Here is an 8877-nt window from a genome sequence, read left to right on the forward strand (position 1 = left end):
GATGTTTTCGTTATTTTCATTAGTAAATAGTTTTCGCCATTTTCATTGATAAATTATTCTATTTGTTTACACTAATCTTCACGATATTAATTTTCTAAACACTAAGACTTATACATGTTTTTTACGTTTGAAATTCAGTTATATTATTTTGATCGACAAGCTAAGTAACAGTTTTTGCTTAAAGTATTATTTGGCTTTTGAATTTTATTGGGCTTGATTATTATTGTTGTTGAAATATTATCATTTTTATATATATTGATAGTTATAAGTTATGATAGATATTAATTATTATATCTATTTAGAATGCTTTATTATTATTTTATTAAAGGCATTTAACGTATTACATATAATTTAATTTGGGAATTAATTTTGTTAGAAAATACATTATTTAATAATTAGGTGGTATATGAATCAAGTAGTATTATATTTAAGTAAATTAGTTTTTATATTAATTGATATTTTGGTCAACTATATTATTGAATGATATATTAAATCTATAGATACTACATATATATTAATTATATAGTTAGTTATATAATGGGTGTGTTTATATTTGAACCATTTCTTATTTTTGATTCCAGTATTTATGGCTTGTACTAGCATTGTGTATATTAATTAATATTAAGGGTTTTAGTATAATTGTTTAATGGGTATTAGACTTTATTTGGATGCTTATTAAATAAATATATTGATAAATAATTTGATTTAATGAATATAGTTTAAAGTGTTGTATTTAGTTTTCACTTAATGTATATTTTGTATCTTATATATATCTATATATATATATATATATATATATATATATATATTATATAATATATATATATATGTATGTATGTATGTATGTATGTATGTATGTATGTATGTATGTATGTATATATAATATTATATATATTATATATATATATATATATATATTAAAGAATATATTTATTTTTTAAAAGATTATTTACGTAAATTTATTAATTAATTATTTATTATTGTAGTTATCTTTAACCTGATGAGTGGCTATATTTATATCAAAGGGAAATGGAAAATAATTTAAAATGTTCACCTCCAGTGGCCTAACGTGTGAAACTTTAGTCCCAAAAGACTATGAATTAGTCATAATATATAGTGTGAATTTAAAACCACTATTATGCAACTCAGACACTGATATAATTAAACCAGTACATAAATAACAAATAATATATGGCTAAGACTCTACTCCCTGGAGAGAAGACGGGAGAGGTATGCAGTAATATATATCTGGAAGATCCTGGAAGGAATTGTGCCAAATTTTGGTATTGTAAGCTACACCAATGCTAGAACAGGACGACACTGCATAGTGCCAAAGATCCCAGCGATGCCATCACGCTTCAGGACCAGCTTCTGCAACAGCCTGGGTTTCAAGGGTCCACAGCTTTTTAATATTCTCCCAAAGAGTCTGAGGAACTTTCACAAATCAAAACTCAGTCTCAACGAATATATCCTGTTAGGAAACCAACCAAGCAGAACGACAGTTTGGCTACGGAAGAAATATGTCAGCCTTGTTTTTGACGGATTGAAATTAGATCTGATTCATGACTGTATCCTGTTCGGTGGCTAATCCAGCGGAACGATACGTCATCAATGTTTTGATAAATCATAATCGGGTCTGACCCGTAGCTGTATCGTATGTGGAAACCGACCAAGCAGGGTGACAATAGCTTACCCACTGAGGTAATACGTCATCAGTTTGTGAGTGACTGTTTAAGGCAGCGGCCGTGGTAGAATTTCGCTTCTCCTTTTCGGAGGACCAATCTTTTGTTTTAATATTCCTGGCCCAGGGTGTTCAAACTTGGTCTAAATTTTTTGATGAAATACAGTTCTTTATTTTGGCGTTGCGTGAAGGTTACGCTGTCACTGAATTTATAAAGCGGGTAAGTTGTAAATTTCGGATTTACATTTCTAGCACATCTATATATATATATATATATATATATATATATATATAATATATATATATACACACACTACACACACACACACACAACACACACACACACACAGACACACACACACACACCACAACACACACATATATATATATATAATATATATATATACACACACATCTATATATATATATACGTCCGTATGGTGTGTATATATACGTGTGTGTGTTTGTGTGGGGGGAGTGTCTGTCTGTGCTGATATAAAATCATAAGTATTATGTAAAACTTATAGATTTATAAAGCGCTGTCTTGTGACACAGTTAGGTAAATAGAGAAAACTGGTTTTTTTAGAGAGATAACAGGATGTACAGTGTGTAGCCAGGTCTGTCAATCAAATTGATAAAGTAATTTGTATTAGTATAACATTATTCTTTTCACCTTTTCGCTTTTACTTTTCCTCGTCTTCAAGATACCAACTTTAAAGTAACAACCTATTAGTTACATACTTAATTAAGCTTTATTTATTTATTTATATATTTGTTTATTAACAATTAACCATATCATTAATAATACACATTGTTCTTTATATATATATATATTATATATATATATATATATATATATTATTATATCTATATATATATATATATATATATATTGTGTGACGTATTATTATACTTATCAATTTTTCGGTGGCAATGTTTCGATGGATATTATCGCCTCAAAATCCTATTGTCATTTTAAATGAGACATAGAAAACTTCCGACTCTCCAGCCGTATGAGATTTCTGAGTAACATTTTTGTATTGTGCCTACAATGTTCATATAAGAATATCTTTCTAATGAAACGTAATACAATCTTTAAATGAAACCCTATTCTCTTCTGCGTACTGCCGAACCAAGTACAATGTGTAATGTTAAATTATTATCTTAGTGGTGGCATGGCCTAATTTATGATTAATAGTATCTCATTAGGCCTGTTACTGTTTTTCTGCTTATGGTTTCAGTCTCACTGCGTGAGCAAAGGTTTTCCTCTGTGGCCCCGCACCGACCAAAGCTTTGGGAGTGGATTTAGCAGACAGATACTGATGGAAACAGTCGTACGTACAAACCTACATACGTACATACCTACCTACCTACCTACCTACCCACCCACCTACCTACCTACCTACCCACCTTCCTACCTACCTACCTACCTACCCATCTACCTACCTACATACCTACCTACCCACCCATCTACATACCTACCTACCCACCAACCTACCAACCTACCTACCTACCCATCTACATACCTACCTACCTACCTACCTACCCACCCATCTACATACCTACCTACTCACCGACCTACCAACCTACCTACCTACCCATCTACATACCTACCTACCTATCTACCAACCTACCTACCTACCTATCTACCAACCTACCTGTCTACCTACCTACATGCATACATACATACACAAAGACACATACGGTATGTATATACATATATTCTTTTACTTGTTTCAGTCATTTGACTGTGGCCATGCTGGAACACCGCCTTTAATCGAGCAACTCGACCCCGGGACTTATTCTTTTGTAAGCCCAGTACTTATTCTATCGGTCTCTTTTGCCGAACCGCTAAGTAACGGGGACATAAACACACCAGCATCGGTTGTCAAGCAAAGCAAGGGGTACAAACACAGACACACAAACACACACACACACACACATATATATATACATATACACGATGGGCTTCTTTCAGTTTCCGTCTACCAAATCCACTCACAAGTTTTGGTCGGCCGGAGGCTATAGTAGAAGATACTTGCCCAAGGTGCCACACAGTGGGACTGAACCCGGAACCATGTGGTTGGTAAACAAGCTACTTACCACACAGCCACTCCCGCGCCTATGTCTACGATTATATATGAGTTAACAGTGATTATGATAAGCTTATAGTTTTGCCACTGCCAGGAAGAAAAAAATGTGCTATTGGTGGTTGGGGTATATTGATCTCAGTTTTCTATATCTAGAAAGATGAGTATTGGTGCTATCGTTTGATGACAAAGAGAGAATACCAAACTCATTCCCTATGGATACCGTATTTATTACAACGAGTGGCTTGTAAACGTATCTAACGAGCGAAAGCGAGTTACATACGTTTACAAGCCACTCGTTGTAATAAATACGGTATCCATAGGGAACTCGTTTGGTATTTTATTTATTACACACGAATAAATGACCATATTTTATTAACCCAATAACTAAATTCTTCACGTTTAGTTGTAACTTATGAATGACAAAAGTAGTGCCGTCACCGTGATCTCGGGTCATCACCATGAATTGACCAATCAGAAGCAGCGCTGTCACCGTGACCTCGGGTCATCACCATGGATTGACCAATCAGAAGCAGCACTCGCAGTATCTGACATATGTTAGATACCAAAAATATCTCAAAGTGTTCTCACTCACATGTGTGTAATAATTGATGGTTTCTCACATCAAGCTTGATGTTCCTACATAACCAGTACAATAACCATCAACATAAGATTGCTTAAAAAACATAAGAATCCATTAAAATTCTGTCTCGTATACAACGGATTGTCTATCACAGAATATGTAACATATTAATATTTTCACTAAAAACTACACATATTTTCGTTTTCGTGTAAAACACACGACAACGTTGAATACGCATCATAGGGGATAAAGCGATTTTATCCTGTCAGTTCCTCTATTAATATCGGCACAAGCGCCCACAAGAATTCACCATTTCTGATCTTTTGTTTAGAATTTCAAATTGCAACACTTGGATATTATACATCTTTAAGAGGAAAATATTACAGTGCCATTATTGTAGCGAGAAATTACTGTTCTATAAATGACCGATTCAGTTTTATGATTATGATAATAATATTCTGATGTATTTGGATAGTGAAGTTCTAAGACGTCCTTAAAGAGATGTCCCGTAAACCGTTTTGACTATTTTGTTTCACTCCCGCTCGAAAGGGAGGCCTTAAATTTATAAACCAACACTTTAGAAAGACGCTGTTGGAAGAACAAATGTAGAGGTTGCTGAAAATAAAAGCAATAGAACAGTTTACGTGTTTCAATGGAACATTTAAGAAGTTATAGCTTACTTTAACTCTATTTTTGTTTAAGACCTCACCGATGATTTGTGGACGGATGTATATTCACTGAGTGTTGAAAGACTCCGACAAAATTAGGACGAATATTTAGGTTTCGCTTTTTCAATTTAAGGTTAGCTTCAGGATTTCACTAGCGCACAATGTGTGGCAGATGTTCACAACAATGGGGTTTGCATGAAAGAAAAGAAAGAGAGGCAATAGTTGGCGGATATGGGAGGAAGCAAAAAGAGCCAAAAAAAAAAGCCACTTGCTGGCCTCGAAATAAATGGAGGCAAAAAGAGACATGACTCACCCTTACTGCCGATCCTCCAACTAGAAAAAAGAAGTGTAGTGATGGGCCGCTGATGCAGAACCGAACATTGAAAGCTGTTTCTTGTTCATGGTTGAAAGATACCGCCGAAAGGCATATACGTCAATAAACTGCAAACGCAATAAGCTAGATTTAGGGGATAGAATATAGAAAGATTCAGGTGTACGACATACATTATTGAAAATTAGTGAAATGAAAATATCCGTACTGAACTATCGAGAAAGTGATAATTACTCCATCTGGAATATACAATTTTATTTTATTTTATTTTTTTGTATCAATATTAAATGTTGAAGCCCCTGAATACATAATTAACTGCCTCAGTATCATACTTGAGAAATTGGGTTTCACGAATCGCAAAAGAACTTGTCAAATCAAGAGTATAAAATTGCATGTACGAGGAGGTATCCAAAAGTAACCGGAAACGTTCTCTGTGGGACAAGTCCACTGTAGTTCAGATTTCCATCGCTAGAAGTGACTTGATACAACCCTCAAGTATCAGTATGCTGACTGGTATCGTTGAATGAAGTCGTACTGTCACATGACATGTTTTTGTTTGGCAATGTGGATCTTTTCGGTTTGAACGACAGTTTCTAACATAATTTCCACGTAACTAAACACTTTTAAACTTCTTATACTGTTAGAATGTGTTTATAAAACATCTTTTCTCTTGGCTTTATTGAGAAAATTCTATAGTTTGTAAGATATTTGTTGTTTTTTTCTTCAATTTCTGCAATTTCAACCAATCAATGACATCTATTGAGGTGAAAACATTCTGTACCGTATGAATATGTCCCGCGTTTAAGAAACAGATTGGGTTTATTTACATTTCTGAAGAAAAAAAGACACCCTTCCCCCCACTCCTAACTCTAACCCTAAAACAGATTGAAATGCAATAGATCGATACTAGGGTCATAATTACGTGTGACAATTTCATATGACACCGCTAGAAAAAACTGCCTTTCAAACCGAAAAGATCCTGCAATGCTTCCCCTTGTTCGTCGTTTTTGCGATAGCTGAAACGAAGAAAGGCCGTACTTCTGTGAAATTCTGTTTCCTGCTGGGGAAAATGGCGGCCGTAACTGACGTCATGCTTCAAACAGCTTACAAGGACCATGAGCAAAACACAAATTTATGTGTGGTTTTCACGCTTTAACAATTGTCACTTGTCACTTGAAGACCAACCTCGTTCAGCGCGACCGTCGACCTCCTGTTGAAGAATTGACAAACTTGTTGATATGACCGGTGTGTCTTTGAGCTCTGTCAAAAGATTTTGAACGCAGAATTGCGAATGTAAAGAGTTGCGGCAAAATCAGTGCGTCGCTTTCTCGCGGAAGATCAAAAGCGGACACGACTGAATGCGTATCGTGAACTGAAAGAATAGTCGAAAGTTGATCTGGACCGCTTATCGAAGGTCATCACTGATGATGAAAACGGGTGCTACAGAATTTGCAGACGTAGAAGAGGTGAAGAAAAAGCGACGGAGGCATTAAAAGGCATCACTTTGTATAAGTTCTAGCACTGCTTCGAACAGAGGAAAATGCGTCGGGTCCGATGCATTATTTCAAATGGAAAATACTGGAGGCGATATAAAAGTAAACATGTAAAACTAAGAGAATTAATAATATTGTAAAGTTCCGGTTTCTTTTGGGTAACCTTGTATATCTTTGTGTGTGTACTATATATATGTGTGTGTGTATATATGTATATATATATATATATATATATATATATATATATATTATATATATATATATATACACATACATAATATATGTATATACATACTCACCACACACACACATATAGGTACAGTTCTATATGTAAGAGATGATGAATTATGTACATTATTTAAATTATTTAAATTTGACGGATATTTCCCCTCATCTTGTTTGTTGTTAACATATTTTGGCTGATATACCCTCCAGCCTTCTTCAGGTGTCATGGGGAAATTTCGAACCTGGGTTCTCATTCCTAAGGTATTTTTCGATGTTTTGTTGTTGTTGTTATTATTATTATTATTATTATTTTATTATTATTATTATTATTATTATTATTATTATTATTGTGTTGTTGTTATTATTATTATTATTATTATTATTATTATTATTATCATTATATTGTTGTTGTTGTTGTTGTTGTTGTTATTATATTATTATTATTATATTATTATTATTATTATTGAGTGAGAGAGCAGTTCATGCCATCAAAGTGACACTGGGGTAAAATATACGAAGCCCAATATACCCATCATGACTACCCGTTGATAAAGGTACACCAGGCCATGCATCACAACCATATGTGCGCGACATGGTGATCTCATATCAAGTAAAAGCACATGACCTTGCAGGTGGGGCCCAGTTAGAATTTTCTTCAGGTTGAGTAGCCCATCCTGCTCAAACGGTCCCTGAATAAGGGTTGCTTTAGGATGTTGAACGAAACACCTATGTTTCCAGAGGTGAACCATTCAAACTCCAAAGAATCCCTCTCAACACATGGCCATGATGCTCCCCACTACTTCTGCTCGTGATCAGAGATGCACATATCGTCAGCCACTAAGGGACATGCTCAACTGGTTAAGGTCAAACAACTGACAAGCAAATCTGTGGGTATTGAGCAGAATATTTGCTGTAGCCCTCTTTTATACCAAGACAAAACAATGTACATGATAACACTTCCAATCAGTTAAGATCAGAAGCCATGAGAGCCACTGCCTGGTACTGCATCAGGGCATTTATTATTATTATTATTATTATTATTATTATAACAAGAAACAAGATGAGGACAAATATCTGTCGAATGTAAATAATGTAAATAATATAATATATATATAGGTATATGTACACAACATACATACTAACTCTGCTGAACTAATGGGAAATCTTACAGTCATGCCATTCGGACAATAGTTGTATATATTTCTAAAAATAATTGTTTGTATGTTGGCTAAAATGAAAAACTACTTGAATACCAAACTTGAGAACGTGGGCTTCACAAAACCAAAGAAAATGGTTCTAGTTCAGGAATTACAGCGCAAAGCAATTAAAAGTTCTGTGAAAAAATGAAAAACATATGAGGTTTAGCATGCGTATACATATGTTTATACATGCAAATATGTATTTATACACAAAGCATAGAATGCTTTCATGCATGCATATTTTTGTACATACGTGATTGCAATGTACATTCATATATACATGCATACATTTATGCATGGCTATATATATATATGTATATATATATATATATATATATATATATATATATATTATAATATATATATATATATATATATATATATAATATAATATTATATATATAGATATATATATATATATATATATATAATATATATATATATATATATGTATATATATATATATTTGTTGTGAAAGATTATTTATTGGCTAAACTGGCAAAATGACCATTCTGAAATATAACAATATATATATATACATATGCATAGGTATACAATTACACGCACGCACACATACATGTACACATACACGTATATATTATATCAT

At 33.5% G+C, this 8877-nt stretch overlaps 1 protein-coding gene across 1 annotated transcript in view; it reads left to right on the forward strand.

Annotated features, from left to right (window-relative positions):
• Positions 1–1693: 1693 nt before the first annotated feature.
• The window catches only part of LOC115222617 (beta-1,3-galactosyl-O-glycosyl-glycoprotein beta-1,6-N-acetylglucosaminyltransferase 3-like), a 15312-nt gene continuing 8128 nt past the window's right edge, over positions 1694–8877 (forward strand). Inside the window, exons 1-2 of the mRNA XM_036511682.1 lie at positions 1694–1782; positions 1879–1901. The gene's annotated coding sequence lies outside the window, so the exon portion shown is untranslated. The remainder of the gene's footprint in view (positions 1783–1878; positions 1902–8877) is intronic.

This window comes from Octopus sinensis, linkage group LG20 (genome assembly GCF_006345805.1).
Source record: "Octopus sinensis linkage group LG20, ASM634580v1, whole genome shotgun sequence".
Lineage (NCBI taxonomy): Eukaryota > Metazoa > Mollusca > Cephalopoda > Octopoda > Octopodidae > Octopus > Octopus sinensis.